Source organism: Protopterus annectens, chromosome 8.part1, assembly GCF_019279795.1.
Source record: "Protopterus annectens isolate FY-2018-M chromosome 8.part1, PAN1.0, whole genome shotgun sequence".
Classification (NCBI taxonomy): Eukaryota; Metazoa; Chordata; order Ceratodontiformes; family Protopteridae; genus Protopterus; species Protopterus annectens.
Genome location: NC_056742.1, coordinates 145,863,878 through 145,880,203, shown reverse-complemented (window position 1 = coordinate 145,880,203; position 16,326 = coordinate 145,863,878). Strand labels below are relative to the sequence as shown.

The 16,326-nt window shown below is 39.1% G+C and overlaps 1 protein-coding gene across 1 annotated transcript in view; it reads right to left on the bottom strand.

Annotated features, from left to right (window-relative positions):
- Window positions 1–16,326, bottom strand: part of LOC122810253 (c-Maf inducing protein) — a gene marked incomplete in the record, with an annotated part of 1,337,359 nt that overhangs the window by 510,505 nt on the left and 810,528 nt on the right.

The following is a 16,326-nucleotide window of genomic DNA, read 5'->3' as shown; positions in this document are numbered from 1 at the left end:
ATTTATGGTAAGTGTACACAACTGTACTATGTTCTTTGTGTTTCACTGTTGCAGTCATTACATTTAGGTAGAATCCCAAAGCTATGGTTGGGAGGCTGGAGCTAAACAGCATCAGGTGTGGCTATAAGGCCCTGCAGAACTGCAGTGGCAAAGCCTACCCTGAGTATAGAGGCAAATGATAATGCTTTGTAAAGGTGTGAACAGAACTCCCAAGCAGCAGCCTCTAGAATGTCTTTGGTTGGTACTCCTCTGAGAAAGGCTGCTGAATTAGCTGCAGCTCTGGTGGAATGAGATCTAATGCTCTTGGGCACAGGTTTACCATGGTCTAATTAGCAGAAACGAATGCAGTGGCTTATCCACTTTGAAACAGTCTGCTTTGAAATAGCCTTTCCTTCTGATCCTGCAGCATATGCCACTAGTAATTGCTCAGTTTTTCTTAGAGCTTTAGAACTGCTGAAGAAGAACCTTAGCTGTCTGTGTACGTCCAAGGAATGAAGAATTATTTCCTCCTTGTTCTGCGGATTTGGATAAAAGGTTGGCAGATGGATAGTTTGGTTAAGAGCCACACTGGAAACCACCTTAGGCATAAATGTTGGATTTGTCCTCAGAGACACCCTGTCTGGGTAAAATATGATAAAAGGCTCTACAGCCATGAGGGCCTGTAGCTCTGAGACTCTTCTCACTGAAGTAATTGCTAGTAGCAGAGCTGTTTTCCATGATAAAAACTTTAGATCAGCAGTAGCAGCTGGTTCAAATGGAGGCAGGGTGAGCTTTTCCAATACATAATTGAGGTCCCATGCAGGTATTGGTGATCTTCTAGGAGGCCTTACATTTTTGGCTCCTCTAAGATACTGCTTTAGTAAAGGATGAGAAAAGATTGGTGGCTCTGTATTGTAATAAGCCGAAATGGCAGAGGCATGGATTTTAATCGATGAGAAAGATAAGCCTTTGTCAAGCATCTCAGTCAAGTATTGTAATATCTGAGGAATATGTGGTTCTGCTGTTTCAGTTCCTTGTACTTGATTCCAAGCACAGAATCTCTTCCGTTTATCAGCATAAGATTTTCTAGTACAAGGCCTTCTGGCTTCCAAAATGACATTCATCACAGCTTTACTGAGAGGTGTTGTTTGTATAACTACATGATCAGCAATGCTGCCAGGTTCAGTGTGTGGAGTTGATTGTGCAGGATCCGATTGTTTTGCTGGGACAGTAGTTGAGGTCTTCAAGGTAAGGTCCAAGTTGGGTATTGAGACAAGTTCCTTAGGATTGGGTACCAGTATTGGCGGGGCCAGTCCGGGGCAATTAGTATCATCTTTGGTTTCTCTTGTCTGACTTTTAGGAGTACCTTGGGAAGAAGAGGCAGTGGAGGAAAGGCGTAAACTGATAGGTTTTTCCAACTGAAGGATAGAACGTCCACTTTCCATGCTTATCTGTGATAAGTCCTTGTGCAGAATCTTTTCAATTGATAATTCTGAGGGGGGGCAAATAGATCTATGTCTGGGCTCCCCCATTTCTTTGTTATCATGCTGAAGACTTGTGGATCTAGTTTCCACTCATGAGGAACTATAAGTTTTCTGCTTAAATCGTCTGCCAGAGTATTTTGCTTTCCTGGCAGGAATTGAGCTTGAAGATGTATTTGGTAAGTCAAAGCTGTGTCCCACAGTGTCATGGCTAATCTGCAAAGGGGGTATGAGTGCGTGCCCCCTGCTAGTTTATATACCACATGACCGTGGTGTTGTCCATCTTTATCAGTAGTTGTCCTGGATGAACTAAGACCTTGAAGGCTGTCAGGGCATTTTGAACAGCTAGCATCTCTTTCTGGTTGATATGTAGATGTATTTGTTTGGGGTCCATATGCCCTGAATGCATCTTCCCGCCATGTGGGCCCCCCCAAGCATAATCTGATGCATCTGTTGTTAAGGTTTGTCTGGCAGGGGGTAGAGTGAAGGCCCGTCCCATGTTTTGGTGACATGCCTTTGCCCACCATAGAAACTCCTGTTACCGGCTGGGAATGAGAGCAATCATTGTTTCCAGACTGTTGCAATGCTGACTCCATAAACTTTTTAGGTACCATTGAAGTTTCCTCATATGCAGTCTTGCATATGGAATCAGTAGGATGCAGGATGCCATGAAGCCCAAAGCCTGCAGAATTTGTCTTGCAGACAACTGGGTTTTTGTTGCCATCAGTTTGAAGTAAGTAGTTAGTTGCCTTTGCTTGTCTGGCATAAGGTAAGCTTGCACCCAGGAATGTTATCTTTTGAGAGGATACCAGTTGCGATTTCTTTTTGTTTATTGTGTACCCTAGGCATGTTAGAAGCCTTTTCACAAACGCCAGGTGTTGATGAAGAATGTCCTTGTTCTCTGCTTGAATGAGACAGTCGTCCAAGTAAGGATATATTTGAATACTTCTTTGTCTGCAAAATGCAATTACTGGTGCCAGGCACTTTGTAAAGACCCAGGGTGCAGTAGATAAGCCAAAGGGCAGTGCAGAGAATTGGTAATGCATTAAGCCAGTCTTGAATCTGAGGTATCTTCTGCACGACTGTCTTATTGTGACAATGCAGGTATGCCTCTTTTAGGTCCAATGTCACCAGCCAAGCATTCTTGTCCAGCATGTGCAGAAGCTGCTGCAAAGTCAGCATTTTAAATTTTGGAATGTCCAAGTATTTGTTCAAAGTCAAATAATCCAGTATTGGCCACCATGCCTTGTCCTTTCTGGGTACCAAGAACAGCCTTGAGTAAAAACCTTGTCCTTTTTCCTGTTCTGGTACTGGCTGAATGGCCCCCATATCCATGAGGGACGTAACCTGTCTCTGTGCCTCTGCCCATTGATTTTTTGGCAGATCTGGCCAACCGTTTACCACTGGCAGAGAATGGAAATGGGATCTGTATCCCTGTGATACTACGTTTAGCACCCACTTGTCCTGGGTTATTAACTGCCAATTTTGAGCAAAAAGTGCTAATTTTCCCCCTGAAGGTGCTGCCAAAAGATAAGTGCTTGGTGAAGGCAGAGGAAAGTCATTGGGACTTTTTTCTGTAGGTCTGCACTTTATCTCCTCCAGATTTGGAGGTAGAAGTGCCCCATTGCTTTGACCTGTATGAATCTTGTGCCTGGTATCTGGAACCCTTAGGGCGTCTGGATTTGCCCATTTGAGCTCTGTCTGACACAGGAAAGGACCAATTGTTTTGTAGGCTAGTGTCTACTGAATCTTGGTGGCTGCACTTGTAAGCAGTCTTTTAAAGTTTTCATAGACTTAGCTTTGTCTTCCATTTTCTTTAAAACCTCTTCTGCCTTAATACCAAACAGAGTATTGTGCTGTAAAGGTGCATCTAGTAATTTAGCTTAAACATGATCAGGCAAATTTTGTTCCTTTAACCAGTCATGCCTCCTAATCACAGATCCAGTAACTGCGGCCATGCAGGAGGCCTCTAAAGAATCAAAACCACATTGCAAAGTGCATGCAATAATTCCTGCAATTCTTTATTTTCTGCACATTCAGAAATTATCATCATTTTCTGTTTCAGCAATCCCATAACATGTTGTCGATACCTGAGCATATGAAACTGGCAGTTTAAGGCACTGTGAAGGTTGCAGATGTATAAACCTTTTTCCCCCCATCTATCCAGTGCCCTTGAATCTCTGTCAGAGGGGGTAGGATTTTTTGCTGTTGAGGCCTTAACTCCCTTTGGACCCTGTGAAATAGTTTCAGGATCAGCAGCAGGGTTTCTAAATAAAAATTTGTCTGAGTCAGGGACCCTGTAATACCTGTCAGGCTCGCTGGGAGCCGGAGGTAAGGAGTCAGGGGTTAAGCTTGACTCCGAAAACACATCATCCACAATGTCTAAAACAGAGGGTATGGCTAAAGGCCTGTGCTGAGGGAGAAGAAAGAAATCCCTGAGCCTCTTTTTTGATTCTGAGAAATCTTGACTCTCCCAGTGAAAATGCTCCCTCAAAGTATGCAAGGTTTCTCCAAATGAATAATCCTCAGGTGGTAATGCAGATGGTATAGACTCCTCTGCATCAGAATCCTCAAAGCGAGGTATAGATAATTCCAGATCAGAAGAAATAGAAACCTGATCTGAAGATTCATAATCAACGTCTTGCCTAGGCCTCTTCTCTGATGGGAACCCCTGATCAAGGTAATCAGGTCTTCAGCCATTTTGATAATCTGTTTTTTAGGCATAGAGGCCTGTACACATGGCTCATGAGTCATTTTTTTAGTTTTAATAGTTGCTTTTGTCTTTGGTTTTGCAGCTGTCGTCGGTTTGATATAAAAATGTTGAGGCCTGAATACAACCTCAGAAGCCGGTGCCTGCTCAGCGGCTCCGGACCCATCCGAGGGAGATATATCTGTGGGTCCAATGCTCTGAGTATTTTGCGGCATGCCGGACTCCACATGGGTGTCGGTAGGGGCCTGCGACTTGAACGTAGCGGGTATCAGGGGCTGCGAAAGCACCTCACCGAGTACCGGCGAACTGGCAACTGGCTTAGGAGAAGCTTTGTCGTTGGTTTTGGACCTCGACTTTCTCTGTCCTTTTCTTTGCATTTTTTATGTACTCTGGTAGTCGGACTGCTATCCGACGACATTTCTGGGTAGTTAAATCTGTTTCCAAAATACTTTGAGGCAAAATAATACTGACGCTTAATAGTGCATTGGTTAAATCTAGCACAAAACCGACAGCCAGGCACGTTGTGATCAGGGCCTAGGCAAGGAATACTGTATAAATGGAAATCCTTATGAGGTATTTGCTTCCCACAAATAATACAATTATTAACTTTTTCTGACATCAGTATGGAGCAAGAAAAAAGTTTCCCCAACGGGGTACTTAGCTTTAGTGAAGACTTCGGTTCTGAAACTCAAACCCGAATATTTCAGGAGTCGGCCGACCGGCACTTGCGAAATGCTTCTGCTTTGGGCACCGTGCGGCAAGAAAGACCAAAGAAAATGGCGTCAGCTGCTTGTTTTATACCCCTGACGACCTGACGTCATGGAAGAGGAGACAGCAACCGACGCAGGACACAAGACTTTGGAATTCAGGCCGACTGAGGGCAACCTGCCAGCAGTTTACCCCAAATTTAATGACTGCAACAGTGAAACACAAAGAACATCCAGAACACACTGAAAAAACAAGTACATTTATAATACACAGATATTCATAATATACTCCTGCTCTCCAAAATATTATACACCCATACACCACTTCCCATTGTCTTCCCTCCAATAACCTACACCTTTTATATACTACTAAAGCCAACAACCATGCTGGGAATTCTCTCTTCTTTAACTACATTCCTAAAATATGGAATAAGCTACCAACCCTAATAATCTCACACAGCTCTACTATACAATTTAAAAAGCTCCCCAAGTCATTTAGTAGACACTTGGCTATGTTCCTGCAACACTCCTGGATAGACCTTCTTTAGCCTCTCTGCCAATTATTTATCCATAAAAATAAAATAAAACAAAATCTCATTGATACTAACAACAACATTAATAGGCAAATAGCTTTCTGTATCACTAAATTGTATTTTACCATGGTTGATGTAGAATTACCAGCTACAGTTTTGTTAACTTCTGTTAAGTCTGTAACTTGCATTGTTTGCTTCTCCCATACATATTGATGAAACATTTGCTACTTCTTACATGTTTATGTATTTCTAATTTGTACTTGTGTTTGTCCTTTTTCCGGAGCTTTTCTCCCTGGGCCTCTGCTGAAGGACCTGTGTCCAGTTGGACCTTCCCGGTTAACAAATGAAATATAAAATAAAATAAAAATAAATACTCATAGAAATTAATGATGTTCATCATTTCTAACAAAAGTGATGAAAGCCCTGAAGTCCAAGGAGTCAAATGGCATAGGTCTAAGCTCAACCTAGTAGTGTACTCATACAGCCTAAAAAATTTTGTTGAGCTAAAAATATAGCATCAATCCATCCACAACCATTTTTTCTCATTTTTTGCACATGGGCTTGGGGTGTCACTTCATCAGTAAATCATCTAGAGCCAAGGTTTACACCAACTGGTGCCTAGCCCTGCCATGGTATTTCCTCCACACCACACGCACAGGCACACACACACACACATGCCTACGGCCAATTTTGTGTGCTCAATGCACCTACTGCATGTTTCAGAATGCGGGAGGAAAAAGAAGCACCCCTAGGAAACCCATGCGAACACAAGGAGGACATGCAGACTCCGCACAGAAGGCACCCCAGCTGACAACAGATGTCCCAAAATATGTGTCAGTGATCACGGGAGGGCTGGGGTTTTCAATAGTACTGCAGAATACAGAGAATGAACACTACTATCAAATCACCTGAAAGTCTGCCTGAATGTTTGTAAACATAAGACATGGGGAATGAGGTTCTAGCTTCCAAAAGTGTAGCGTGAACCTCTGCAACATATGTACATCTTACAGCTAGGCAATGTACAACACGACATGCAAATTTCTTACAGCTAGCTATCAGCATTTAATACTATATACCCCATATGCTATAATGACCTCCTAAAGATAGCCAACTTACCAAGCTGTGGTCAAGAAAATAAAGTTTCTTTGTGGTGGTTTCCAAACTCCAAATGGATGTGGTACACTTCACATTTTTATTTTTGTTTAACATTTGTTAGTCAGGTAGGACGATTGGCCCAAAAGATCCCTTTTAGCCACAGCCTGGGTCACAGAGGCAAGATTAGTTATATAAACAAACATATAAGATACTTGTTATACATGGCAAATGTTAGAAGTATTGTGATAGGGAAGAAATCGTTAACTTGGAACATACAGTGGATATAAAATGTGTACACACCCCTGTTAAAATGCCAGGTTTTTGTGATATAAAAAATGAGACCACAATAAATTATTTCAAAACCTTTCCCACCTGTAATGTGACCTATAACCTGCACAATTCAATCGAAAAACAAACAAATCTGTTAGGGGAAAAAATATAAAAAATAAAAAACGTACAATAAGCTGGTTGCATAAGTATGCACACCCTTAAACTAATACTTTCTTGAAGCACCTTTTGATTTAATTACAGCATTTAGTCATATGAATGACAGGCAGCTTGCATTGGGGTGGGGGTGGGAACCAGTATTCAACTGTACACCAGCCAGCATCAGACTTCCGTGACAGCAGGCCTGGTACAAGATTCCCAGTGAACTCCATAACGGTGTGCTTTTGAACCAACTTTAATAACAACGTGCTAAGCATGCAATCAGTCGTGAGGAACTTGGGCACCCAGGTTGATAGCAACCTGACCTTTGACCACCACATTGCCTCCGTTGTACAGAAGCTTTCTACATGGCCCACCTCATAAATAAGGGTATTTTATCCAGGAACAAGGAGATCATAACATCCCTGTCCTCCTCCCTTATTAGATCTATTATCGAGTACAATGCCCCCTTCGGCATATACCTTGCCAAGCACATGCAGCAATTGGAGAGACCACAGAGGTTCCTGACCAAGAAAATCCAGGGTCTCAAACACCTATCCCATACAGATACGTTAAAAGCCCTGTCCCTCTACTCAGTCTCATACAGACTGCTCAGATGTGACCTTTGTCTGGCATACAAGACCATTTCAGACCCAGACTTGATGGAGTTGCTGCATATCCGCAAGACAAACTCCACTTGTGCAATCTGCATGCAAGGCCTTAACCTGGTCTGTGACATTAACAGAACTTGTTGATGGGATAGATTTGTGTCCCAAAGACTCCCCCGTCTGTGGAATAGACTCCCTCTCCATGTCAAGCAGAGTACCTCTCTAGCCCTCTTTAAGAGGAACCTGGATGATTGGATATGAAACAGAAAATATACCCCTGGGATCCACCTGTGTCCCTGCTGGACAGGGGAAACAGGTGCTGACTTTGAGGGAACATAGGCAAAATTCTTGGCTAGGCTTATAAGGGCCTCCGGGCCAATAGCCTAGTATCATCCTATGAACCTGTACACCCAATATCTTCCTTGTTAGATTTCTGCAAATACATTCTCAGTAAAGCTTGTCTTTAAGCCAAAGCTGTCTTATAATCTTAACAGCCACAAAGACAGACGTAAAAGTAAACAATGAGACAACCACATTTAAAGACACTTTAGATGCAGTAGATAACGCCATAGAACTGTCAGACTCTAGAAAGGAATCAGGAGTCACAGAAAAAAAAAACTAGTTACCAGTGTAGTAGTACAACCTAAGAAATACAAAGCTTTAGCTGCTTCAGAACTAGAAGGAATTAACTGCTTCAGAACTAGAAGGAATGGACTGAATAAGCAAATATATTTTCGATTATACAGTCCATTACCTCTAGTTCTGTAAGATTGTTAAAAGGAGGGTTAGAAGCATTAAACAGTTTTTTTTTTCTTTTTTACTACATTTTACAGCAGCTACATCAGATTCATGGTAGGGATTTAAAACAGTTGCTTGAGTAGTAACTTTCCAAACTCTGAAAAACTTTTGTTACTACACAAAAATGTGTAAAAATGTTATCTCAAAGCCTGACATTTGTTATGCAAAGGGGGTCAAGAAGCAGTATCAGGGGTCTCAACCTCAGGTAGCATAGAATACATATTCCTTTCCCTGGCTACACTTGCAAAATGCTGCTAAAGTGCCTGCAATTAATTCCAAAAAAACACCAAAAACTAATATTTCTTAACATACCCTTCTAGCTATTCACAATTGTCTCTATCATGCCCTTGAAAATTAAGAGGGAAGGAGAACTCTGCCTCTTACAAGAAAACTGCATGTTTAAATTTAACAAAAGTCATGTTCCACATAAAACAAATAAAAATATCCTCTTACTCCAACAATCTTCTAAAATGGTCATTAAAGCAATTTCTATAAATTCTGGATAGGAAAATGAGGCTTCCTAAAACAGTTACATTTGTACAAGCATTTAGACCACTGAGACTGTTATAAAAAACATGGCAGTAATATGAAGGTGGTTTTCCATAGCAACACCAGCAGTGTGACTTCACAAGATTTTGTTTTAATTGGACAGATAATTAAATATGATCCCAAAGTACCAGAAGTAAAATAAATACCCAGTGGCGGCTGGTGACTTCAAATCAAAGGGGGGCTGCAGGAGACAACTGAATGGGTGGGGCAAATGGGAAGGAGTGTGGCCGACTAGAAAGTGGCAAAGTTATGCTCAAAACCACAAAAACTGGAAATGTAATTAAATACGCTGCCTTGGGTGCCAAACCGTCGTTATGAGAGTCTAATCAAGACAAAATCAAGTGTAGAAGAAAAAAAATATTTCAATGCATTGGCTACATGACAGCTTACTTAATATCTAGATGGAAACAAAAAGGTTCTGAGGCATGAAAAAATAAATTAATTTTTAAATGCATTACTGGAATGTCAGTCAAAATCAAGTATAAAAAAAAAACAAGCAGCACTCAAATCAAACCACCACTCCTTGCACTGCAGTTCTAATTATAATTTATATTCAGCTTTATAAAAGTAACAAGTAACATGCTGAAAGTAGCAATCTCTATGATACCCCCACTTGCAAAAATGTTTCTTATCCAAAAAAGACCCGCTGCCTGACAAAAACTATCTACTTGTCTCAGGGGGAAAACATTATCAAAGTAAAAAAAATGAACAAGAAACAAGCTTAAGATAAATTGCTTAAAGGATTACTGCACAGGTTATGGACCACACATGATAGCTTGGCATTCTGTTTAGTTTATGGGTAAAGCTTGCAAAGATTACTGCAAGTCTCCAACAAATGTGATGAGCTTCTGAAAATACTGTAATCCTGTCCTTTATTACAAATACTGTCATATGCATTTCAATACCCAAGGCTTACACGCAATCTATTTATGTAAATATTCTCTGCATGGCAACAAGAAAAAGGCTTTCAGTGTTGGTAATTCTTTAACAGTATGCTTATTAAAGCTTACTTGCATCTTACAATCTCAAGACAAGCTTACCTGATGGTCATTAAAGCATTGCTACTTAAACACAGAGCAACAGGCAGTGCAACACATGCATACTCTGAATAATAAGCATAAATCAACAGTATAAAAATATGAAAGAAAACCAGAACATTCTGCATAATCAAGGACAGATGAAAAGCCACTGTAGTACTTGTGTCTACCTTGGAGGGGGGGGGATACTCTGAAAACTTACAGTGCATAACTGCTCCTTGCCTTGCTTGAACACATCCAGAGTCACTACATGGGGGAGTGGGGTGCAACAAGTATGTCACAATTTGAAATGTCTCTGGCCGACGGTGATGGCCCGGATACATTTGTCATACCTCTCAACCTCAGAGCAAGAAATCTGGACAAAGCCATACACATAAGTGGGACAAAGGCCCAAAAATAAGGACAATTTTTAAATACTGCTCTTACAAACATAGAAATATAATAAAATAGTAGGTCTCGTATTAGAATGAATTTTCTGAAGGGTATGAAATCTGAAACTCAAATGTCCGTCATTATTTTCTAATTTCAATCTTTAATGATTTGCCACTAATTTGCCAGAAAACCACAGTTTTGTGAAAAACGGACCAAAAATGTAATGCAAAAATATAAAATAGCCAGGCAATACAGCTGGGGACCAATATTTACACACACACACAGAGAGAGAGAGGTCTGAACATTGCTAATTCAGAACTTTGCTTTGCCATCTTAAGACTCAAGACAGTTTTAATCTATTAATTTCTATAACAGTGTAAGCAAGCCACCAAGTACAACTAAGAATTATATTATTGCAACAAAGCCAACAATAAAAAAAATCTTATTCTACAACTTTTTTTGTATCCCCCTTCACCTTCACTATTACTTACCAAGTACAACTAAGAATTAATAAAGCCAACAATAAAAAAAAAAAATCTTATTCTACAAGTTACTTTTTTGTATCCCCCTTCACCTTCACTAACCTGCTATTTACCAAGCACAACTAATAATTATTCCAACAAAGCCAACAATAAAAAAAAAAAAAAAACATTCTACAACTTTTTTTTTGAATCCCCCTTCACCTGCACTAACCTGCTATTTGCCAAGTATAACTACTAAGAATTATTAAAGCCAACAATTAAAAAACAAAATCTTATTCTACAAGTTACTTTTTTCTGTAACCCCCTTCACCGACCTGCTATTTACCAAGTGCAAGTACAACTAGTATTAAGAATTAATAAAGCCAACCAAAAAAAGAAAAAAATCTTATTCTACAAGTTACAACTTTTTTCTATCCCCCTTCACCTTCACTAACCTGTTATTTACCAAATACTTTACAGCAACAACGAAGAATTAATAAAGCCAAACAATAAATAAATCTTATTCTACAAGTTATGCTACATTCCCCCTTCACTAACCTGCTATTTCAGTTCCTTTCCTCCATCGGTTCTTCGAAGTGCTTCTTCTTTCTTCTACACCACCAGCCAGGTCAAGGTGCACTGCTCTGCTGCCACTGTCCTCAGAGACACCTCTAACTAAGGAACTCCAGCCTCCAGGCCACCAAAACAAAAATGTATACTGCTCTGCTGCTGCTGCTTGGCTCGCTCTCTTTTCCCCACCACGCAAAGCGTGGGAAGAGAGTGAGAGCCGAGAACCAATCAGTACCCATCCAGCCATGTCCACATCACATACGTGACAGCGGACGTGGCAGTCCGAGCCCCTTCCATTCACTGCGGTTAAAAAACGCATGGACTCGTGGGCATGTGCATACAAAAAGTGTATTTATTAATCCGGACATGCTTAACTGAAGTCCGGATTGAGAGAAAAGTTTGAAAACTATGTTTTTTTTTTAAACCCAGAACTCACCGAGCATGTATGCACAATTTGAGTTCCAGCAGTTAGTGAATCAGTCAAACTCGCATGCAACAGGTAGCCTGTTCAAGCCAGTGAAGCCAGCCAGTACTTTTTTTTTCCAATAAATATTTTTTTTAGTTTTTCTTTACTTTTAGCTGAGGGGGGCTGCAGTCCAATGCCATGAGCCGCTACTGAAAATACTTAAATGAAATATAGGTTGTGGGTAGCATTGAGTCAAAAGACATAAAACACTCCAAGGCAGAGAAACATACTACAAAATGAATAGCTTGGCTACCAAAAAAGGCAGTGGGAATTAGAACTTATAACAAAGTCTATCAAAAAAATTAAGTGCTGTGAAGCTCTGTTAAAGTGTATAAGTGTGTCTGCATTATAATATCTAATGGGTTAAGTGCATTAATGCACTTTTATCATTCTCCTTCCTAATTTATTTGGGCTTTTATTAATAAAATACTTTGGAAAATTTTTATTAAATCATAGCCCAAATACATTTAGTGCACCCCTCTCTCACATCACCTTAGGGATACCATGAATTAAGTCCTTAGACTTTAATGGATGCAGTACTGAACAAGCATGTTGGTGCACCTCTTAAAGCCTACAGATACATTTCAGGAATTCTCTTTGAAGTCACCAAAGTTAAAAAGCTTACATTTTTCCCTCACATTGCCAGGCTGGTGTAGGGCTATTTAATTTTTTTTTTCAACACAATCTGTGGTGACAAACTTCACTAATGGGGAGGAAATGTGATTCGGCACTTTCTGTATGAATTTGAAGTAAATTTAACATGACCAATACACTTTAAAGAAAATGAATGTAAGGCAAAAGTTTGAGATGAAGGCTTGATTTCTTCAAGATCTATGTCTACTATTTTTTTTTCAGAATTTTAACAGAAATCTGCCTGAGATCTGATGTATTTTAAAACTCTGTAATGTAGTATCTCTATCACACAGTATAACCCTAATGTGGTCTCAAGAGGAAAAAAAGGCAGTTTAAACACCGTCGGGAAATTTTGTTTTAAGAATCCTACTATAAAGGTCTGGAGAAGAGGGACCTTATAAAGAGCAACATGTAGTCGACTCCCATTGCTAATGAAGAAATGCTTCCTCTCTCACTCCATGTCAATAACTAATGTCATCTCAGCCAAAAATCTGGGAAGACATTTATACTGTAGAGAAAATTCTGGGTCAAGAAACAATTCCGCTTAAAGAGACTACTGCATAAAAATAAGGAAGTAATGGGAAGACATAAATTAATAAAGGATCGTCCTTCTTTTCCACAGAGTTCTACATTAACTCGTTATCACTTATCAAACCGTTTTACTGCATCTCCATGCTGCGGTTATATCTCTCTGTAAAATCATAAACTAAAGTGGAAATATTTCATACACCACTGAGTTTCAAGTGCCAATAAAAATAGGAAAAAATGGACAACAATGGCCAAGCCATCACATTCCAATTATCTCAATAATCTTATTGATTAAAAGCACACTAGCATATAAAAGAAATGCAATAATACTTGCACATATGATATACAAAACATTTACGGCTCATTAATGTTGCTGTAATATCTTTCTACAAGCAACATCACTCTTATTTATGGTATTAATGTGTGGTCAACCACACTCCCACATCTGATATTAGCATGTTATTGTAAGTTAATCTTAAGACACTGCAGAATCTGTCAATAGTAAAACTAGATCTGAAAAGCAAATGTACTTACAGTTAATGAATACACAATTAAAGAAGACTGTTTACATTAAAACAAGTTTTTTAACAATCAAAGTTTAAGTGAAACGCAGTCCTTAAAATTATCCCTGATTTTCTACATCCTGGTTCAGTACTGGTTGGCTCTCTTTCTTTGATGTTTCTTTTTCGGAAACAGAAGAAATACAGCAGTAGTCTGTATGGTCTTAGGTCCCCCAATCAATAACCCCTCATATATTAGACCTTTTAATAGACTAGCTGTTAGTGAATATTACACCTTTTTTAAAACTGCTCCTGCTAACTAGAATGTTTTACACCCTAATGTGAGGATTATTATAAAAAATATCTCTCTTTAAAGCCAAGACATTGGGCAACTTTGTGGCTGTTACTATATGCAACAGTTTAAGGAAAAACAAGACCCCCACCCACTAAAACTGCTAAAAATCCAGACTGTGCTATTGCATAAACAATTATTAGCTTTCCAACATTTTGTAGACTCCTTAGCTAATTTTAAATAATGTATTAACCTTATTGGTTTAACAGACAATACTGCACATGCTTTTTTAACACTTCTATTAACTTCGCACATTTTCAACAATAACATGGATATCAGAGATAAAGCTACTAAAGCTCCCAAGCTTAGACATCCAGCTCCTCTCCTCTGTAGATGATTTGGCTGAAGGTTACAGCCTTCCTTGAGCTACTAATGTCTGACAAATGCATGGCAAATGAATTCCGACTTCCTGCATTAAATACAATTATCATTTTCTGTGGCACTGTGATTTGTCGTAGTGACAATATGTTTCAGATACTTACTATGTTTGCATATATTTTATCCAACAACAATGTCTTCACTGTTGTTTGCCTCTGGCTCAGGATACAGCAGCAGAGTTCTTTGGACTGGCTTACCCACTCAGTTATTAATCAGCAAAATTAATCGAGAAACAAAATCAGTACTCATATGTTCCCACTGCATAACATTTGTCACTAAGATTTATTAAAGTGACTTCAAATCCTGTGTCACAATACATAGTCTAAAATTAGCAACAAACGTAGCACTGTTCTACTCTGTATACTTTGCCAACACGTGCTTTCAGCACACTGTCTTAAAAGTGTGTGCATCATCCGAATTCCTCACTATTTATCGGTTATGAAGGCAAAATAATAGGGTGCCATGAATTCCCAAGTGGCCCCTTTGATTCCCGATTTTTTTAATTTTTACTTAAAAATCATGCTAGCAATCAGCATAAATTAATCCTGCTCATCACCGACTCCAAGGTTCTTAATGTTCTTTAGGAAGAAAAGAAACCCATGTTTGTTCACATTTAAAATTATTTTTGTATGTTTTTGGACTGAATATGATCCTGATCCTGTGGTAAGGGAGGGTCATTTACACCTGTAGTGATGAGATCAGCAATGCATCTTTGATTTTTTTTTTTGGTTATGACTGTTTTGGTCTCATGCTTAGTACTTAATAGACTGTGTTTTCAGCTTTGTTTTCCTGAACTTTTGAAAATGTTAGTAACATCCCACAGAACATGGCTTCACGTGATAATGAATATGTCTACACGGTGCCATTTAGAACATTTCCTGGTAACAAGGTACATTTAACATGTGATGACAGATAAGAATGAGCAATTGTGCATGGCTGTAAATACAACAAAGGATGACAAACTAAAAACAAGTGAAACCAAAGCCCCCTTTCCCACACGTAGCTACTGTATGCTTTAAATGTTCACGACTGCGTACACAAGTCAACCCATTTCCATAACTACACTACCGTTGTACACCAACTCTTCCAGGAAAATAAATAGATGAAAACCTTAAAACATTGTAGGCACTGTCTACATGCAATGCTATATATGCATCTAATATTTTCCAACTAACTGAAAACCAACATTTTCAAACAATAAACCTTGTTATGCATCTACCAGACAGCGATTAACACAAAATGCAATAGTTTATGCACAAATGACCAAATCTACCATTAAATGGCAGCTTCCACATGAACTGGACTAAGGCACTAGAAACAGACAAGCGATACCAGACCACAGCTCCTTTTACATTATATCTGTCCCTCCACAGGTATTGCGGAGAAGTGAGTTGTACAAGGTGGATTCAATAATACATGCACATATGGCATTCTGGGAATACGATAAGACAGAAGTAGTGAAGTTTTCTTCTTTTCTGCAGTGTTTCAATTTAGCATTTATTATGCAGCTGGTTGGTTCCAATCTGCAGTTAAATAAAACTATGAACAAAAAAATAACCAGTAGGCAGATAAGGATCGAGCAGTAAAACAACTATTACAGTCCAAAAACACAACTGCTCGATCCATCACAGGAGAAAGGTATATAGCCCATCACAATAATATGCATAAATATATATATATATATATATATATATATATATATATATATATATATATATATGTATATATGCATACACACACACACACACACATATATATATATATATATATATATGCTTTGCACGTACATATAAAACATACAACCAGATGAAATTGTTTCTATGTTGATGGTCTTAACATAAATTCTTTCCTGTTAAGATGGATATCTAGTTAAAAATAAGATGGAGGCAAGCTATAATGAGGTTGTAAAATCTGACAGCAACAAACAATACCATATCCACTACTGCATTACCCTTAAGGCATTGAATTGGTCTGAACTGCCTCACTGCTTAGATTGCATACAGCTTATCTCCACACGTATTACTCATAAAGCCAGTGACTGCCCTGCTTTTATTCCTACTCTCCATCAACATTTTTCTACAGTTATAGCGCAGATTACAATATTATGACTGTAATAATTTACTCAATACTCTGTGTAAGATTC